This window comes from Ictalurus furcatus, chromosome 9 (assembly GCF_023375685.1).
Source record: "Ictalurus furcatus strain D&B chromosome 9, Billie_1.0, whole genome shotgun sequence".
Classification (NCBI taxonomy): domain Eukaryota; kingdom Metazoa; phylum Chordata; class Actinopteri; order Siluriformes; family Ictaluridae; genus Ictalurus; species Ictalurus furcatus.
In genome coordinates this window covers 6,694,507-6,716,458 of record NC_071263.1, presented here as the reverse complement: position 1 = coordinate 6,716,458, position 21,952 = coordinate 6,694,507, and positions in this window count along the sequence as shown.

Sequence of the window (21,952 nt, the reverse complement as noted above, 5' to 3'; positions counted from 1 at the left end):
ACTACAAAAACCTGACGTTGCGTTTCATCAGGAAACTCATTTCCATCTCAGGGATCAACGCAGACCCCAAGCTCGCTGGACATCGCATATGTTCCACTCCAATTTTGATTCCAGGTCCAGGGGAGTTTCTATTTTGATAAGTAAGACTGTGCCCTTTTCTTTTGATAATGTTATTTCTGATGTAAATGGTAGATATGTGATTGTGGAAGGGAAAATTTCACAAACACCAGTAGTTTTGGTGAATGTATATGCCCCGAATTTTGATAGTGCTCCTTTTGCTCAGAATTTGTTATCAAAAATTCCTGCTTTGAACACGCATCTCTTGATATTTGGGGAGATTTAAACTGTGTTATTGACCCGGTTTTGGACAAATCTATTGCTGTTGCAAAGGCTCCCTCTACAATGGCAAAGGTATTCTCTGAGTTTATGGTTCAGAATGGTCACATTGATCCGTGGAGGTATTTTAACCCCACAGTGAGAAAATATTATTTTTTTCTCACATACATAAATCTTTTTCTCGTATTGATTACTTTTTTATTAATAACTCTCTAATTTCTCGGATTGTAAACTCTGAATATCTACCAATTGTTATTTCAGACCATGCTCCTCTAAGTCTTGACATTCTTCTACCTTCACATCGCGCCTTTCGTCCACCATGGAGGCTTAACTCTCTACTTCTATCCGATTCAGCATTTTGCAAGCATATTTCTACTTCAGTAGATGATTTTCTTCTTACTAATCAAACTGATTCAATCTCTTACTCTTTACTTTGGGAAACTTTAAAGGCCTTCTTAAGGGGACAGATAATCTCTTATTCTGCTCATGCCAATAAGCAACGCAAGGATAAGAAAAAAGAGATATCGGATAATATTCAAGCCATTGATGACCAATATGCTCTCAACCCGACCCCTGAGCTGCATAAACAAAGGCTTAATTTGCAGGCGGAGTTCAAGTTGTTATCGACAGGTGAGGCGGAGAGGCTGTTGTTACATAAACGTGGAAATTATTATGAATATGGAGATAAGGTCGGTTGGTTGTTGGCTCACCAACTGCGTAGCCGAGTGGCCTCGCGCTCTATCACTCAGATTATGCAGTCCAGTGGTGCATTAACCTCGGATGCTATAGAAATTAATTCAACTTTTAAAAGTTTTTACTCTTCTTTATACACAGCTGGATCTCCTGACAATTCAGGTAACATGGACCATTTTCTTGGAAATATTGATTTTCCCGGAGTTGACCCTCTATTGGCATCTGAGCTTGACAGCCCCATCACCTTAGATGAGATCACTAACTCAATCAACTCATTGCAATCTAGGAAATGGCCTCGACGGGTTTCCTGCCGAATTTTACAAGAAATTTCATGCTGTATTGGCCCCATTACTTCTGGCTGTATTCGAGGAATCCTTAGAACTAGGGACGCTGCCACAAACATTGAGACAAGTGTCTATTACTCTATTGCTCAAAGATGGGAAGGACCCAACATTATGTAATTCGTACAGACCTATTAGCCTCCTCAATGCTGATGTCAAGATTTTAGCCAAACTTTTGGCCTCTCGTTTGGAGGGGGTTCTCCCTAGCATTATTTCAGAGGAGCAAACCGGGTTTATAAAAGGACGGCATTCCTTTTCTAATATTCGTACTTTACTTAGCATTTTGTATTCAAAACAAAACAGCGCCTCATCTGAAGTGGTCATCTCTTTGGACGCAGAAAAGGCATTTGATAGGATCGAAAGGGTATATCTTTTTACGGTGCTAAGGAGGTTCGGCTTTGGGGATGGACTGATATCATGGATCCGTTTATTATATGTGGAACCGCAGGCTTCCATATATACCAACGATGCTAAATCTGACTATTTTACTCTGTCACGGGGTACGCGCCAGGCATGTCCTCTGTCTCCCTTACTTTTTGCCATAGCAATTGAGCCTCTCTCAATAATGCTTAGAATTCTTTCTGTATTTCAGGGTATCCGCAAGGGAATTGAACATAAACTAGCCCTATATGCTGACGACTTACTACTTTATGTTACAGATCCGATTGCATCTAGTCCTGAGATAATACGCATATTAAATGACTTTGGGAAATTTTCCAGGTATAAACTGAACCTACAGAAGAGTGAATGCTTACCCATAAACCAATCTGGCCAAAAAATAAAACAGACTGAAATACCTTTTCATTTGGAGGACTCAAAATTCAAATATCTCGGAGTTAATGTCACCCGTTCTTATTCTGCGTTAATGGCGGTGAATTTTACACCCTTAATTTCATACATGAAGTCGGCCTTCCAAAGATGCGCAGCTCTACCATTATCCCCTCTTGGTAGAATAAACACAGTAAAAATGAACATTCTTCCAAAATTCCTCTACCTTTTCCAGTCCATCCCTTTGTTTTTACCCAAATATTTCTTCAAGAATATAGACCAATTAATCTCCTCTTTTGTATGGGCAGGGAAAACTCCCAGGGTTTCCAAATTTTCACTTCAGAGGAGTCGACTAAGTGGTGGCCTCTCCTTGCCCAATTTCATGTATTATTATTGGGCGGCTAATATTCACAAACTGGTGCTCTGGGTGCAGGCCCCCTCTCTTCCATGGTGCCACTTAGAAGCGAAGTCTTGTACTTCAACCTCCCTCCCTGCTATGGTGTTCTCCTCCCTTTCTATAGCCCTTTCATAATACACGGATAATCCAATAGTATGTACCTCTCTAAAAATTTTCTGTCAGTTTCGCCGTCATTTTAAATCCATCTCGGCCTCAACCATGGCACCTATATGTAATAGCCACCTCTTTCCCCCGTCCTTTATGGATTCCATGTTCTCTTTGTGGGAAAAGAAGGGTCTGAAACGCTTTGAGGATCTTTTCATTAATAATGTGTTTGCAAACTTTTCTGAATTATCCTCGTCATTCAGCCTGCCCCTGTCTCACCTATTCCGTTTCTTTCAAGTTAGGCATTGTGTCTCCTCCCTATTCGCTGGTTTTCCCTCCTTACCTATAAAGTCTGCATGGGAGGAGGTGTTCAAGCTGAATCCTAATAAGGGTGGCATTATTTCACGGATATATGCAACGATCTGGTCACAGGACGATTCTTACAATATCAAAACCATTAGTGCTTGGTAAGAGGAATTGGGCCTGGAGCTTGAGGATGATTACTGGGGCAGAGCGTTAGATAATATACGTACCACCACGTCATGTGCTAGACTTAGTTTCATACAATTTAAAGTGGTCCATAGAGCTCACCTCTCTAGGAGTAAACTGTCTAAAATATATCCCAATGTTCCTGACGTGTGAAAAATGCAAACTTTCGCCCTGTAACCTCAGTCATATGTTTGCACTTTGTCCCAAATTGCAGAACTTTTGGAACTCTTTCTTCAAAACTATGTCCGACGTTCTTAAAATCAAATTAGATGTCTGTCCTTTAATTGCCATCTTTGGTGTTCCATCTCAGCGTCAACCTCTGGACCATAAAGAAGCTAGTGTTGTGGCCTTTGCATCGTTACTTGCTCGGCGCAGAATACTGTTGTCTTGGACCTCTCCACAACCCCCCTCTATATCAGTCTGGCTTTAAGATTTAATCTTCTTTTTAAAACTTGAAAAAATCAAGTGCAACATCAGAGGCAGGGGTGACTCATTTTTGGGAAAATGGGCACAATTTATTACCTACTTCAATGATGTACGCACCCTGGTGGTGGATTGAGGAGAGGTGGACTGTAATTCCTGATCATCTTACCCCTTTTTTTTGTTGTTGTTGTTGTTGTTGTTTTGGGTTTTTATGTTTGTTAGTTTTTTTTTGTTCGTTTTTGTTTGTTTGTTTGTTTGTTTTTGTGTTTGTTTTTTTTCTCTGGTTGATTGTTTATTGTTTTTTTGTTTCCCCCTTTCTTTTGGTTTTGGCTGTGGTTGTTTGTTGGGGTTGTTGGGTGGGGTGTTATGTAAAATGTAAATTTTCAATAAAAATTCTATGATCAAAAAAAGAAACACATTGTCATAAAGAAGTGAAATATCTCATATTGAGTCATGAACATGTGAAACACATCAAAATAGCATGTTAAGTTATAAACAAGTCAAAGAAACGTCAAATCATTAACAAGTGAACCATCTCATAAGTTATAAACATGTGAAATATGTCGTAGTATCATATTAAAGCATAAACATATTGAGTCATAAACATGTGAAACAATTCAAAGTATCATACGAAGTTATAAACATCAAATATCATGTTAAGTCATAAACATGTTAAAGAATAATATTAAGTCATTACCAAGTGAAACATCTCATATTGTCAATAATATGTGAAAGAAACATATTGAGTCATAAACAAGTGAAACTTATCATATTAAGTTATAAATGTGAAATATGTCGTAGTATCATATTAAAGCATAAACGTCAAAGAATCAAATGTCATTAAAAAGTTATAAACAAGTGCTATATCTCATATTGACTCATAAACATGTGAAACAATTCAAAGTATCATACGAAGTTATAAACGTCAAATATCATGTTAAGTCATAAACATGTTAAAGAATAATATTAAGTCATAAACAAGTGAAATATCTCATAAACAAGTCAACGAATCAACTTAAGTCATAAACAAGTGAACTATCTCATATTAAGTCATAAACATGTCAAAGAACCATATTAAGTCATTAACAAGTGAACCATCTCATATTAAATCAAAAACGTCAACGAAACGTATTAAGTCATGAACAAGTGAAACACATCATAGTGTCATGTTAAGTTATAAACATGTCAAAGAATCAAATTAAGTTATAATATAAGTGCTATATCTCATATTGAGTCATAAACATGTGAAACAATTCAAAGTTTCATATGAAGTTAGAAACATGTCAAAGAATCATGATAAGTCATAAACGAATCAAGGAATAATATTAAGTCATTAACAAATGAACCATCTCATTAAGTCAATAATATGTCAAAGAAACATATTGAGTCATAAACATGTGACTCACATCTTAGTATCATGTTAAGTTACAAACATGTCAAAGAATCAAATTGTCATGAACAAGTGCTATATCTCATATTGAGTCATAAACATGTGAAACAATTCAAAGTATCATACAAAGTTATAAACGTCAAAGAATCATGTCGTCATAAACGTCAAAGAATAAGTCATTAACAAGTGAAACATCTCATATTAAGTCATAAACATGTCAAAGAAACATTTAAGTCATAAACAAGTGAAATATCTCATAAACAAGTCAACAAATCAACAAGTCATAAACAAGTGAACCATCTCATATTAAGTCATAAACATGTCAAAGAAACATAGTTATAAACAAGTGCTATATCTCATATTGAGTCATAAACATGTCAAAGAATCATATTAAGTCATGAACAAGTGCTATATCTCATATTGAGTCATAAACATGTGAAACACATCATAGTATCATACGAAGTTATAAACGTCAAAGAATCATGACATAAACGTCAAAGAATAATGTCATTAACAAGTGAAACATCTCATATTGTCATAAACATGTCAAAGAAACATTTAAGTCATAAACAAGTGAAATATCTCATAAACAAGTCAACGAATCAACAAGTGAACCATCTCATATTAAGTCATAAACATGTCAAAGAAACATTGTTATAAACAAGTGCTATATCTCATATTGAGTCATAAACATGTGAAACACATCATAGTATCATGTCAAGTTATAAACATGACAAAGAATCATATTGTCATAAACAAGTGAAACTTCTCATAAATTATAAACTTGTGAAATATGTCGTAGTATCATATTAAAGCGTAAACATGTCAAAGAAACATATTGTCATAAACAAGTGAAATATCTCATAAACAAGTCAACGAATCAACTTGTCATAAACAAGTGAACCATCTCATCTTAAGTCATAAACATGTCAAAGAACCATATTAAGTCATAAACAAGTGAAATATCTCATATTGAGTCATAAACATGTGAAACAATTCAAAGTATCATATGAAGTTATAAACGTCAAAGAATCATATGTCAAAAACATGTCAAGGAATCATATTAAGTCATTAACAAGTGAACAATCTCAAATTAAGTCAAAAACGTCAACGAAACATAAGTCATGAACAAGTGCTATATCTCATATTTAGAAAAACCACTTTCCTTTCCTCCCAGCCGCTTGAAAATCGCTGTATAGCGTTTTCAGCGTATGAAGAGCACCAGTGTGTATGGACACATAGGACGAATGTGAATAAGTTTTGTTAGTGCACATTTGATGAAAAGTGACTTTCCACACTTCAATTGTCACTATTTTCACCTTATAATTCTTTATTATCAACTTATAGATTTTAATGTAAACAAGCATATTTCGTATCATTTAAGGTCAGAAACATGTTATAGTATTATATTATGTCATAAATATGTGAAAAATTTCGTATTGGAGGACGTCACGCAATTAATTACATGAGTTTGTTAGAAAAACCACTTTCCTTTGCTCCCAGCCGCTTAAAAATCGCTGTATAGCGTTTCCAGCGTCTGAAGAGCACCAGCGTGTATGGACACACAGGACGAATGTATATAAGTTTTGTTAGGGCACATTTGATAAAAAGTGACTTTCTACACTTCATTTGTCACTTTTTTCACCTTATCATACTCTATCATCAACTTTTACATTTTAATGTAAACAATCATGATTCGTATTATTTTAGGTCAGAAACATCTCATAGTATTATATTATGTCTAAATATGTGGAAAATATCATATTGGAGTACGTCAAGCAATTGATTATATGAGTTTGTTAGAAAAACCACTTTCCTTTGCTCCTAGCGCCTTCTGAAGCGCTGTATAGCGTTTTGAGAGTATAAAGAGCACAAGTGTGTATGGGGAGACAGGATAAATGGGAACTAGTTTTCTTATTGAACTTTTGATTAAAAGTGACTTTCTAGACATAAAATGTCACTTTATTCAACTTATCACACTTTATCATCAACTTTTACATTTTAATGTAAACAATCATCTTTCGTATTATTTTAGGTCAGAAACATTTCATAGTACTATATTATGTCTAACTATGTGAAAAAAATCATATTGGAATAGGTCGGGAAATTGATTATATGAGTTCGTTAGAAAAACCACTTTCCTTTGCTCCTAGCGCCTTCTGAAGCGTTGTATAGCGTTCTGAGCGTATGAAGAGCACAAGTGTGTATGGGTAGACAGGATTAATGGGAACTAGTTTTCTTATTGAACTTTTGATGAAAAGTGACTTTCTAGACATTAAATGTCAATTTTTTCACCTTATCACACTTTATCATCAACTTTTACATTTTAATGTAAACAATCATATTTCGTATTATTTTAGGTCAGAAACATTTCGTAGTACTATATTATGTCTAAATATGTGAAAAACATCAAATTGGAATAGGTCGGGCAATTGATTATATGAGTTTGTTAGAAAAACCACTTTCCTTTGCTCCTAGCGCCTTCTGAAGCGCTGTATAGCGTTTTGAGCGTATAAAGAGCACAAGTGTGTATGGGGAGACAGGACGAATGGGAACTAGTTTTCTTATTGAACTTTTGATGAAAAGTGACTTTCTAGACATAAAATGTCACTTTTTTCACCTTATCACACTTTATCATCAACTTTTACATTTTAATTTAAACAATCATATTTCGTATTATTTTAGGTCAGAAACAGTTCGTAGTACTATATTATATCTAAATATGTGAAAAATATCAAATTGGAATAGGTCGGGCAATTGATTATATGAGTTTGTTAGAAAAACCACTTTCCTTTGCTCCTAGCGCCTTCTGAAGAGCTGTATAGCGTTTTGAGCATATGAAGAGCACAAGTGTGTATGGGGAGACAGGATGAATGGGAACTAGTTTTCTTATTGAACTTTTGATGAAAAGTGACTTTCTAGACATAAATTGTCACTTTTTTCACCTTATCACACTTTATCAACTTTTACATTTTAATGTAAACAATCATATTTCGTATTATTTTAGGTCAGAAACATTTCGTAGTACTATATTATGTCTGAATATGTGAAAAATATCAAATTGGAATAGGTCGGGCAATTGATTAAATGAGTTTGTTAGAGAAACCACTTTCCTTTGCTCCTAGCGCCTTCTGAAGCGCTGTGTAGCGTTTTGAGCGTATAAAGAGCACAAGTGTGTATGGGGTGACAGGATAAATGGGAACTAGTTTTGTTATTGTACTTTTGATGAAAAGTGACTTTCTAGACATTAAATGTCACTTTTTTCACCTTATCGTACTTTTCATCAACTTTTGCATTTTAATGTAAACAATCATATTTCGTAATATTTCGGGTCAGAAACATTTCATAGTACTATATTATGTCTAAATATGTGAAAAGAATCAAATTGGAGTAGGTCGGGCAACTGATTATATGAGTTTGTTAGAAAAACCACTTTCCTTTGCTCCTAGCGCCTTCTCGTTCGCTGTATAGCGTTTTGAGCGTATAAAGAGCACAGGTGTGTAAGGGGACACAGGATGAATGGGAACTAGTTTTGTTATTGTACTTTTGATGAAAAGTGACTTTCTAGACATAAAATGTCACTTTTTTCACCTTATCGTACTTTTTCATCAACTTTTGCATTTTAATGTAAACAATCATATTTCGTAATATTTCGGGTCAGAAACATTTCATAGTACTATATTATGTCTAAATATGTGAAAAGAATCAAATTGGAGTAGGTCGGGCACTGGATTATATGAGTTTGTTAGAAAAACCACTTTCCTTTGCTCCTAGCGCCTTCTCGTTCGCTGTATAGCGTTTTGAGCGTATAAAGAGCACAGGTGTGTAAGGGGACACAGGATGAATGGGAACTAGTTTTGTTATTGTTCTTTTGATGAAAAGTGACTTTCTAGACATAAAATGTCACTTTTTTCACCTTATCGTACTTTTTCATCAACTTTTGCATTTTAATGTAAACAATCATATTTCGTAATATTTCGGGTCAGAAACATTTCATAGTACTATATTATGTCTAAATATGTGAAAAGAATCAAATTGGAGTAGGTCGGGCACTGGATTATATGAGTTTGTTAGAAAAACCACTTTCCTTTGCTCCTAGCGCCTTCTCGTTCGCTGTATAGCGTTTTGAGCGTATAAAGAGCACAGGTGTGTAAGGGGACACAGGATGAATGGGAACTAGTTTTGTTATTGTACTTTTGATGAAAAGTGACTTTCTAGACATAAAATGTCACTTTTTTCACCTTATCGTACTTTTTCATCAACTTTTGCATTTTAATGTAAACAATCATATTTCGTAATATTTCGGGTCAGAAACACTTCATAGTACTATATTATGTGTAAATATGTGAAAAGAATCAAATTGGAGTAGGTCGGGCAACTGATTATATGAGTTTGTTAGAAAAACCACTTTCCTTTGCTCCTAGCGCCTTCTCGTTCGCTGTATAGCGTTTTGAGCGTATAAAGAGCACAGGTGTGTAAGGGGACACAGGATGAATGGGAACTAGTTTTGTTATTGTTCTTTTGATGAAAAGTGACTTTCTAGACATAAAATGTCACTTTTTTCACCTTATCGTACTTTTTCATCAACTTTTGCATTTTAATGTAAACAATCATATTTCGTAATATTTCGGGTCAGAAAAATTTCATAGTACTATATTATGTCTAAATATGTGAAAAGAATCAAATTGGAGTAGGTCGGGCAACTGATTATATGAGTTTGTTAGAAAAACCACTTTCCTTTGCTCCTAGCGCCTTCTCGTTCGCTGTATAGCGTTTTGAGCGTATAAAGAGCACAGGTGTGTAAGGAGACACAGGATGAATGGGAACTAGTTTTGTTATTGTACTTTTGATGAAAAGTGACTTTCTAGACATAAAATGTCACTTTTTTCACCTTATCGTACTTTTTCATCAACTTTTGCATTTTAATGTAAATAATCATATTTCGTAATATTTCGGGTCAGAAACATTTCATAGTACTATGTTATGTCTAAATATGTGAAAAGAATCAAATTGGAGTAGGTCGGGCAACTGATTATATGAGTTTGTTAGAAAAACCACTTTCCTTTGCTCCTAGCGCCTTCTCGTTCGCTGTATAGCGTTTTGAGCGTATAAAGAGCACAGGTGTGTAAGGGGACACAGGATGAATGGGAACTAGTTTTGTTATTGTACTTTTGATGAAAAGTGACTTTCTAGACATAAAATGTCACTTTTTTCACCTTATCGTACTTTTTCCATCAACTTTTGCATTTTAATGTAAACAATCATATTTCGTAATATTTCGGGTCAGAAACATTTCATAGTACTATATTATGTCTAAATATGTGAAAAGAATCAAATTGGAGTAGGTCGAGCTCGGGATTATATGAGTTTGTTAGAAAAACCACTTTCCTTTGCTCCTAGCGCCTTCTCGTTCGCTGTATAGCGTTTTGAGCGTATAAAGAGCACAGGTGTGTAAGGAGACACAGGATGAATGGGAACTAGTTTTGTTATTGTACTTTTGATGAAAAGTGACTTTCTAGACATAAAATGTCACTTTTTTCACCTTATCGTACTTTTTCATCAACTTTTGCATTTTAATGTAAACAATCATATTTCGTAATATTTCGGGTCAGAAACATTTCATAGTACTATATTATGTCTAAATATGTGAAAAGAATCAAATTGGAGTAGGTCGGGCAACTGATTATATGAGTTTGTTAGAAAAACCACTTTCCTTTGCTCCTAGCGCCTTCTCGTTCGCTGTATAGCGTTTTGAGCGTATAAAGAGCACAGGTGTGTAAGGGGACACAGGATGAATGGGAACTAGTTTTGTTATTGTTCTTTTGATGAAAAGTGACTTTCTAGACATAAAATGTCACTTTTTTCACCTTATCGTACTTTTTCATCAACTTTTGCATTTTAATGTAAACAATCATATTTCGTAATATTTCGGGTCAGAAACATTTCATAGTACTATATTATGTCTAAATATGTGAAAAGAATCAAATTGGAGTAGGTCGAGCTCGGGATTATATGAGTTTGTTAGAAAAACCACTTTCCTTTGCTCCTAGCGCCTTCTCGTTCGCTGTATAGCGTTTTGAGCGTATAAAGAGCACAGGTGTGTAAGGGGACACAGGATGAATGGGAACTAGTTTTGTTATTGTACTTTTGATGAAAAGTGACTTTCTAGACATAAAATGTCACTTTTTTCACCTTATCGTACTTTTTCATCAACTTTTGCATTTTAATGTAAATAATCATATTTCGTAATATTTCGGGTCAGAAACATTTCATAGTACTATATTATGTCTAAATATGTGAAAAGAATCAAATTGGAGTAGGTCGGGCAACTGATTATATGAGTTTGTTAGAAAAACCACTTTCCTTTGCTCCTAGCGCCTTCTCGTTCGCTGTATAGCGTTTTGAGCGTATAAAGAGCACAGGTGTGTAAGGGGACACAGGATGAATGGGAACTAGTTTTGTTATTGTACTTTTGATGAAAAGTGACTTTCTGGACATAAAATGTCACTTTTTTCACCTTATCGTACTTTTTCATCAACTTTTGCATTTTAATGTAAACAATCATATTTCGTAATATTTTGGGTCAGAAACATTTCATAGTACTATATTATGTCTATATATGTGAAAAGAATCGAATTGGAGTAGGTCGGGTAACTGATTATATGAGTTTGTTAGAAAAACCACTTTCCTTTGCTCCTAGCGCCTTCTCGTTCGCTGTATAGCGTTTTGAGCGTATAAAGAGCACAGGTGTCTAAGGGGACACAGGATGAATGGGAACTAGTTTTGTTATTGTTCTTTTGATGAAAAGTGACTTTCTAGACATAAAATGTCACTTTTTTCACCTTATCGTACTTTTTCATCAACTTTTGCATTTTAATGTAAACAATCATATTTCGTAATATTTCGGGTCAGAAACATTTCATAGTACTATATTATGTCTAAATATGTGAAAAGAATCAAATTGGAGTAGGTCGGGCAACTGATTATATGAGTTTGTTAGAAAAACCACTTTCCTTTGCTCCTAGCGCCTTCTCGTTCGCTGTATAGCGTTTTGAGCGTATAAAGAGCACAGGTGTGTAAGGGGACACAGGATGAATGGGAACTAGTTTTGTTATTGTACTTTTGATGAAAAGTGACTTTCTAGACATAAAATGTCACTTTTTTCACCTTATCGTACTTTTTCATCAACTTTTGCATTTTAATGTAAACAATCATATTTCGTAATATTTCGGGTCAGAAACATTTCATAGTACTATATTATGTCTAAATATGTGAAAAGAATCAAATTGGAGTAGGTCGGGCAACTGATTATATGAGTTTGTTAGAAAAACCACTTTCCTTTGCTCCTAGCGCCTTCTCGTTCGCTGTATAGCGTTTTGAGCGTATAAAGAGCACAGGTGTGTAAGGGGACACAGGATGAATGGGAACTAGTTTTGTTATTGTACTTTTGATGAAAAGTGACTTTCTAGACATAAAATGTCACTTTTTTCACCTTATCGTACTTTTTCATCAACTTTTGCATTTTAATGTAAACAATCATATTTCGTAATATTTCGGGTCAGAAACATTTCATAGTACTATATTATGTCTAAATATGTGAAAAGAATCAAATTGGAGTAGGTCGGGCAACTGATTATATGAGTTTGTTAGAAAAACCACTTTCCTTTGCTCCTAGCGCCTTCTCGTTCGCTGTATAGCGTTTTGAGCGTATAAAGAGCACAGGTGTGTAAGGGGACACAGGATGAATGGGAACTAGTTTTGTTATTGTACTTTTGATGAAAAGTGACTTTCTAGACATAAAATGTCACTTTTTTCACCTTATCGTACTTTTTCATCAACTTTTGCATTTTAATGTAAACAATCATATTTCGTAATATTTCGGGTCAGAAACATTTCATAGTACTATATTATGTCTAAATATGTGAAAAGAATCAAATTGGAGTAGGTCGGGCAACTGATTATATGAGTTTGTTAGAAAAACCACTTTCCTTTGCTCCTAGCGCCTTCTCGTTCGCTGTATAGCGTTTTGAGCGTATAAAGAGCACAGGTGTGTAAGGGGACACAGGATGAATGGGAACTAGTTTTGTTATTGTACTTTTGATGAAAAGTGACTTTCTAGACATAAAATGTCACTTTTTTCACCTTATCGTACTTTTTCATCAACTTTTGCATTTTAATGTAAACAATCATATTTCGTAATATTTCGGGTCAGAAACATTTCATAGTACTATATTATGTCTAAATATGTGAAAAGAATCAAATTGGAGTAGGTCGGGCAACTGATTATATGAGTTTGTTAGAAAAACCACTTTCCTTTGCTCCTAGCGCCTTCTCGTTCGCTGTATAGCGTTTTGAGCGTATAAAGAGCACAGGTGTGTAAGGGGACACAGGATGAATGGGAACTAGTTTTGTTATTGTACTTTTGATGAAAAGTGACTTTCTAGACATAAAATGTCACTTTTTTCACCTTATCGTACTTTTTCATCAACTTTTGCATTTTAATGTAAACAATCATATTTCGTAATATTTCGGGTCAGAAACATTTCATAGTACTATATTATGTCTAAATATGTGAAAAGAATCAAATTGGAGTAGGTCGGGCAACTGGATTATATGAGTTTGTTAGAAAAACCACTTTCCTTTGCTCCTAGCGCCTTCTCGTTCGCTGTATAGCGTTTTGAGCGTATAAAGAGCACAGGTGTGTAAGGGGACACAGGATGAATGGGAACTAGTTTTGTTATTGTACTTTTGATGAAAAGTGACTTTCTAGACATAAAATGTCACTTTTTTCACCTTATCGTACTTTTTCATCAACTTTTGCATTTTAATGTAAACAATCATATTTCGTAATATTTCGGGTCAGAAACATTTCATAGTACTATATTATGTCTAAATATGTGAAAAGAATCAAATTGGAGTAGGTCGGGCAACTGATTATATGAGTTTGTTAGAAAAACCACTTTCCTTTGCTCCTAGCGCCTTCTCGTTCGCTGTATAGCGTTTTGAGCGTATAAAGAGCACAGGTGTGTAAGGGGACACAGGATGAATGGGAACTAGTTTTGTTATTGTACTTTTGATGAAAAGTGACTTTCTAGACATAAAATGTCACTTTTTTCACCTTATCGTACTTTTTCATCAACTTTTGCATTTTAATGTAAACAATCATATTTCGTAATATTTCGGGTCAGAAACATTTCATAGTACTATATTATGTCTAAATATGTGAAAAGAATCAAATTGGAGTAGGTCGGGCAACTGATTATATGAGTTTGTTAGAAAAACCACTTTCCTTTGCTCCTAGCGCCTTCTCGTTCGCTGTATAGCGTTTTGAGCGTATAAAGAGCACAGGTGTGTAAGGGGACACAGGATGAATGGGAACTAGTTTTGTTATTGTACTTTTGATGAAAAGTGACTTTCTAGACATAAAATGTCACTTTTTTCACCTTATCGTACTTTTTCATCAACTTTTGCATTTTAATGTAAACAATCATATTTCGTAATATTTCGGGTCAGAAACATTTCATAGTACTATATTATGTCTAAATATGTGAAAAGAATCAAATTGGAGTAGGTCGGGCAACTGATTATATGAGTTTGTTAGAAAAACCACTTTCCTTTGCTCCTAGCGCCTTCTCGTTCGCTGTATAGCGTTTTGAGCGTATAAAGAGCACAGGTGTGTAAGGGGACACAGGATGAATGGGAACTAGTTTTGTTATTGTACTTTTGATGAAAAGTGACTTTCTAGACATAAAATGTCACTTTTTTCACCTTATCGTACTTTTTCATCAACTTTTGCATTTTAATGTAAACAATCATATTTCGTAATATTTCGGGTCAGAAACATTTCATAGTACTATATTATGTCTAAATATGTGAAAAGAATCAAATTGGAGTAGGTCGGGCAACTGATTATATGAGTTTGTTAGAAAAACCACTTTCCTTTGCTCCTAGCGCCTTCTCGTTCGCTGTATAGCGTTTTGAGCGTATAAAGAGCACAGGTGTGTAAGGGGACACAGGATGAATGGGAACTAGTTTTGTTATTGTACTTTTGATGAAAAGTGACTTTCTAGACATAAAATGTCACTTTTTTCACCTTATCGTACTTTTTCATCAACTTTTGCATTTTAATGTAAACAATCATATTTCGTAATATTTCGGGTCAGAAACATTTCATAGTACTATATTATGTCTAAATATGTGAAAAGAATCAAATTGGAGTAGGTCGGGCAACTGATTATATGAGTTTGTTAGAAAAACCACTTTCCTTTGCTCCTAGCGCCTTCTCGTTCGCTGTATAGCGTTTTGAGCGTATAAAGAGCACAGGTGTGTAAGGGGACACAGGATGAATGGGAACTAGTTTTGTTATTGTACTTTTGATGAAAAGTGACTTTCTAGACATAAAATGTCACTTTTTTCACCTTATCGTACTTTTTCATCAACTTTTGCATTTTAATGTAAACAATCATATTTCGTAATATTTCGGGTCAGAAACATTTCATAGTACTATATTATGTCTAAATATGTGAAAAGAATCAAATTGGAGTAGGTCGGGCAACTGATTATATGAGTTTGTTAGAAAAACCACTTTCCTTTGCTCCTAGCGCCTTCTCGTTCGCTGTATAGCGTTTTGAGCGTATAAAGAGCACAGGTGTGTAAGGGGACACAGGATGAATGGGAACTAGTTTTGTTATTGTACTTTTGATGAAAAGTGACTTTCTAGACATAAAATGTCACTTTTTTCACCTTATCGTACTTTTTCATCAACTTTTGCATTTTAATGTAAACAATCATATTTCGTAATATTTCGGGTCAGAAACATTTCATAGTACTATATTATGTCTAAATATGTGAAAAGAATCAAATTGGAGTAGGTCGGGCAACTGATTATATGAGTTTGTTAGAAAAACCACTTTCCTTTGCTCCTAGCGCCTTCTCGTTCGCTGTATAGCGTTTTGAGCGTATAAAGAGCACAGGTGTGTAAGGGGACACAGGATGAATGGGAACTAGTTTTGTTATTGTACTTTTGATGAAAAGTGACTTTCTAGACATAAAATGTCACTTTTTTCACCTTATCGTACTTTTTCATCAACTTTTGCATTTTAATGTAAACAATCATATTTCGTAATATTTCGGGTCAGAAACATTTCATAGTACTATATTATGTCTAAATATGTGAAAAGAATCAAATTGGAGTAGGTCGGGCAACTGATTATATGAGTTTGTTAGAAAAACCACTTTCCTTTGCTCCTAGCGCCTTCTCGTTCGCTGTATAGCGTTTTGAGCGTATAAAGAGCACAGGTGTGTAAGGGGACACAGGATGAATGGGAACTAGTTTTGTTATTGTACTTTTGATGAAAAGTGACTTTCTAGACATAAAATGTCACTTTTTTCACCTTATCGTACTTTTTCATCAACTTTTGCATTTTAATGTAAACAATCATATTTCGTAATATTTCGGGTCAGAAACATTTCATAGTACTATATTATGTCTAAATATGTGAAAAGAATCAAATTGGAGTAGGTCGGGCAACTGATTATATGAGTTTGTTAGAAAAACCACTTTCCTTTGCTCCTAGCGCCTTCTCGTTCGCTGTATAGCGTTTTGAGCGTATAAAGAGCACAGGTGTGTAAGGGGACACAGGATGAATGGGAACTAGTTTTGTTATTGTACTTTTGATGAAAAGTGACTTTCTAGACATAAAATGTCACTTTTTTCACCTTATCGTACTTTTTCATCAACTTTTGCATTTTAATGTAAACAATCATATTTCGTAATATTTCGGGTCAGAAACATTTCATAGTACTATATTATGTCTAAATATGTGAAAAGAATCAAATTGGAGTAGGTCGGGCAACTGATTATATGAGTTTGTTAGAAAAACCACTTTCCTTTGCTCCTAGCGCCTTCTCGTTCGCTGTATAGCGTTTTGAGCGTATAAAGAGCACAGGTGTGTAAGGGGACACAGGATGAATGGGAACTAGTTTTGTTATTGTACTTTTGATGAAAAGTGACTTTCTAGACATAAAATGTCACTTTTTTCACCTTATCGTACTTTTTCATCAACTTTTGCATTTTAATGTAAACAATCATATTTCGTAATATTTCGGGTCAGAAACATTTCATAGTACTATATTATGTCTAAATATGTGAAAAGAATCAAATTGGAGTAGGTCGGGCAACTGATTATATGAGTTTGTTAGAAAAACCACTTTCCTTTGCTCCTAGCGCCTTCTCGTTCGCTGTATAGCGTTTTGAGCGTATAAAGAGCACAGGTGTGTAAGGGGACACAGGATGAATGGGAACTAGTTTTGTTATTGTACTTTTGATGAAAAGTGACTTTCTAGACATAAAATGTCACTTTTTTCACCTTATCGTACTTTTTCATCAACTTTTGCATTTTAATGTAAACAATCATATTTCGTAATATTTCGGGTCAGAAACATTTCATAGTACTATATTATGTCTAAATATGTGAAAAGAATCAAATTGGAGTAGGTCGGGCAACTGATTATATGAGTTTGTTAGAAAAACCACTTTCCTTTGCTCCTAGCGCCTTCTCGTTCGCTGTATAGCGTTTTGAGCGTATAAAGAGCACAGGTGTGTAAGGGGACACAGGATGAATGGGAACTAGTTTTGTTATTGTACTTTTGATGAAAAGTGACTTTCTAGACATAAAATGTCACTTTTTTCACCTTATCGTACTTTTTCATCAACTTTTGCATTTTAATGTAAACAATCATATTTCGTAATATTTCGGGTCAGAAACATTTCATAGTACTATATTATGTCTAAATATGTGAAAAGAATCAAATTGGAGTAGGTCGGGCAACTGATTATATGAGTTTGTTAGAAAAACCACTTTCCTTTGCTCCTAGCGCCTTCTCGTTCGCTGTATAGCGTTTTGAGCGTATAAAGAGCACAGGTGTGTAAGGGGACACAGGATGAATGGGAACTAGTTTTGTTATTGTACTTTTGATGAAAAGTGACTTTCTAGACATAAAATGTCACTTTTTTCACCTTATCGTACTTTTTCATCAACTTTTGCATTTTAATGTAAACAATCATATTTCGTAATATTTCGGGTCAGAAACATTTCATAGTACTATATTATGTCTAAATATGTGAAAAGAATCAAATTGGAGTAGGTCGGGCAACTGATTATATGAGTTTGTTAGAAAAACCACTTTCCTTTGCTCCTAGCGCCTTCTCGTTCGCTGTATAGCGTTTTGAGCGTATAAAGAGCACAGGTGTGTAAGGGGACACAGGATGAATGGGAACTAGTTTTGTTATTGTACTTTTGATGAAAAGTGACTTTCTAGACATAAAATGTCACTTTTTTCACCTTATCGTACTTTTTCATCAACTTTTGCATTTTAATGTAAACAATCATATTTCGTAATATTTCGGGTCAGAAACATTTCATAGTACTATATTATGTCTAAATATGTGAAAAGAATCAAATTGGAGTAGGTCGGGCAACTGATTATATGAGTTTGTTAGAAAAACCACTTTCCTTTGCTCCTAGCGCCTTCTCGTTCGCTGTATAGCGTTTTGAGCGTATAAAGAGCACAGGTGTGTAAGGGGACACAGGATGAATGGGAACTAGTTTTGTTATTGTACTTTTGATGAAAAGTGACTTTCTAGACATAAAATGTCACTTTTTTCACCTTATCGTACTTTTTCATCAACTTTTGCATTTTAATGTAAACAATCATATTTCGTAATATTTCGGGTCAGAAACATTTCATAGTACTATATTATGTCTAAATATGTGAAAAGAATCAAATTGGAGTAGGTCGGGCAACTGATTATATGAGTTTGTTAGAAAAACCACTTTCCTTTGCTCCTAGCGCCTTCTCGTTCGCTGTATAGCGTTTTGAGCGTATAAAGAGCACAGGTGTGTAAGGGGACACAGGATGAATGGGAACTAGTTTTGTTATTGTACTTTTGATGAAAAGTGACTTTCTAGACATAAAATGTCACTTTTTTCACCTTATCGTACTTTTTCATCAACTTTTGCATTTTAATGTAAACAATCATATTTCGTAATATTTCGGGTCAGAAACATTTCATAGTACTATATTATGTCTAAATATGTGAAAAGAATCAAATTGGAGTAGGTCGGGCAACTGATTATATGAGTTTGTTAGAAAAACCACTTTCCTTTGCTCCTAGCGCCTTCTCGTTCGCTGTATAGCGTTTTGAGCGTATAAAGAGCACAGGTGTGTAAGGGGACACAGGATGAATGGGAACTAGTTTTGTTATTGTACTTTTGATGAAAAGTGACTTTCTAGACATAAAATGTCACTTTTTTCACCTTATCGTACTTTTTCATCAACTTTTGCATTTTAATGTAAACAATCATATTTCGTAATATTTCGGGTCAGAAACATTTCATAGTACTATATTATGTCTAAATATGTGAAAAGAATCAAATTGGAGTAGGTCGGGCAACTGATTATATGAGTTTGTTAGAAAAACCACTTTCCTTTGCTCCTAGCGCCTTCTCGTTCGCTGTATAGCGTTTTGAGCGTATAAAGAGCACAGGTGTGTAAGGGGACACAGGATGAATGGGAACTAGTTTTGTTATTGTACTTTTGATGAAAAGTGACTTTCTAGACATAAAATGTCACTTTTTTCACCTTATCGTACTTTTTCATCAACTTTTGCATTTTAATGTAAACAATCATATTTCGTAATATTTCGGGTCAGAAACATTTCATAGTACTATATTATGTCTAAATATGTGAAAAGAATCAAATTGGAGTAGGTCGGGCAACTGATTATATGAGTTTGTTAGAAAAACCACTTTCCTTTGCTCCTAGCGCCTTCTCGTTCGCTGTATAGCGTTTTGAGCGTATAAAGAGCACAGGTGTGTAAGGGGACACAGGATGAATGGGAACTAGTTTTGTTATTGTACTTTTGATGAAAAGTGACTTTCTAGACATAAAATGTCACTTTTTTCACCTTATCGTACTTTTTCATCAACTTTTGCATTTTAATGTAAACAATCATATTTCGTAATATTTCGGGTCAGAAACATTTCATAGTACTATATTATGTCTAAATATGTGAAAAGAATCAAATTGGAGTAGGTCGGGCAACTGATTATATGAGTTTGTTAGAAAAACCACTTTCCTTTGCTCCTAGCGCCTTCTCGTTCGCTGTATAGCGTTTTGAGCGTATAAAGAGCACAGGTGTGTAAGGGGACACAGGATGAATGGGAACTAGTTTTGTTATTGTACTTTTGATGAAAAGTGACTTTCTAGACATAAAATGTCACTTTTTTCACCTTATCGTACTTTTTCATCAACTTTTGCATTTTAATGTAAACAATCATATTTCGTAATATTTCGGGTCAGAAACATTTCATAGTACTATATTATGTCTAAATATGTGAAAAGAATCAAATTGGAGTAGGTCGGGCAACTGATTATATGAGTTTGTTAGAAAAACCACTTTCCTTTGCTCCTAGCGCCTTCTCGTTCGCTGTATAGCGTTTTGAGCGTATAAAGAGCACAGGTGTGTAAGGGGACACAGGATGAATGGGAACTAGTTTTGTTATTGTACTTTTGATGAAAAGTGACTTTCTAGACATAAAATGTCACTTTTTTCACCTTATCGTACTTTTTCATCAACTTTTGCATTTTAATGTAAACAATCATATTTCGTAATATTTCGGGTCAGAAACATTTCATAGTACTATATTATGTCTAAATATGTGAAAAGAATCAAATTGGAGTAGGTCGGGCAACTGATTATATGAGTTTGTTAGAAAAACCACTTTCCTTTGCTCCTAGCGCCTTCTCGTTCGCTGTATAGCGTTTTGAGCGTATAAAGAGCACAGGTGTGTAAGGGGACACAGGATGAATGGGAACTAGTTTTGTTATTGTACTTTTGATGAAAAGTGACTTTCTAGACATAAAATGTCACTTTTTTCACCTTATCGTACTTTTTCATCAACTTTTGCATTTTAATGTAAACAATCATATTTCGTAATATTTCGGGTCAGAAACATTTCATAGTACTATATTATGTCTAAATATGTGAAAAGAATCAAATTGGAGTAGGTCGGGCAACTGATTATATGAGTTTGTTAGAAAAACCACTTTCCTTTGCTCCTAGCGCCTTCTCGTTCGCTGTATAGCGTTTTGAGCGTATAAAGAGCACAGGTGTGTAAGGGGACACAGGATGAATGGGAACTAGTTTTGTTATTGTACTTTTGATGAAAAGTGACTTTCTAGACATAAAATGTCACTTTTTTCACCTTATCGTACTTTTTCATCAACTTTTGCATTTTAATGTAAACAATCATATTTCGTAATATTTCGGGTCAGAAACATTTCATAGTACTATATTATGTCTAAATATGTGAAAAGAATCAAATTGGAGTAGGTCGGGCAACTGATTATATGAGTTTGTTAGAAAAACCACTTTCCTTTGCTCCTAGCGCCTTCTCGTTCGCTGTATAGCGTTTTGAGCGTATAAAGAGCACAGGTGTGTAAGGGGACACAGGATGAATGGGAACTAGTTTTGTTATTGTACTTTTGATGAAAAGTGACTTTCTAGACATAAAATGTCACTTTTTTCACCTTATCGTACTTTTTCATCAACTTTTGCATTTTAATGTAAACAATCATATTTCGTAATATTTCGGGTCAGAAACATTTCATAGTACTATATTATGTCTAAATATGTGAAAAGAATCAAATTGGAGTAGGTCGGGCAACTGATTATATGAGTTTGTTAGAAAAACCACTTTCCTTTGCTCCTAGCGCCTTCTCGTTCGCTGTATAGCGTTTTGAGCGTATAAAGAGCACAGGTGTGTAAGGGGACACAGGATGAATGGGAACTAGTTTTGTTATTGTACTTTTGATGAAAAGTGACTTTCTAGACATAAAATGTCACTTTTTTCACCTTATCGTACTTTTTCATCAACTTTTGCATTTTAATGTAAACAATCATATTTCGTAATATTTCGGGTCAGAAACATTTCATAGTACTATATT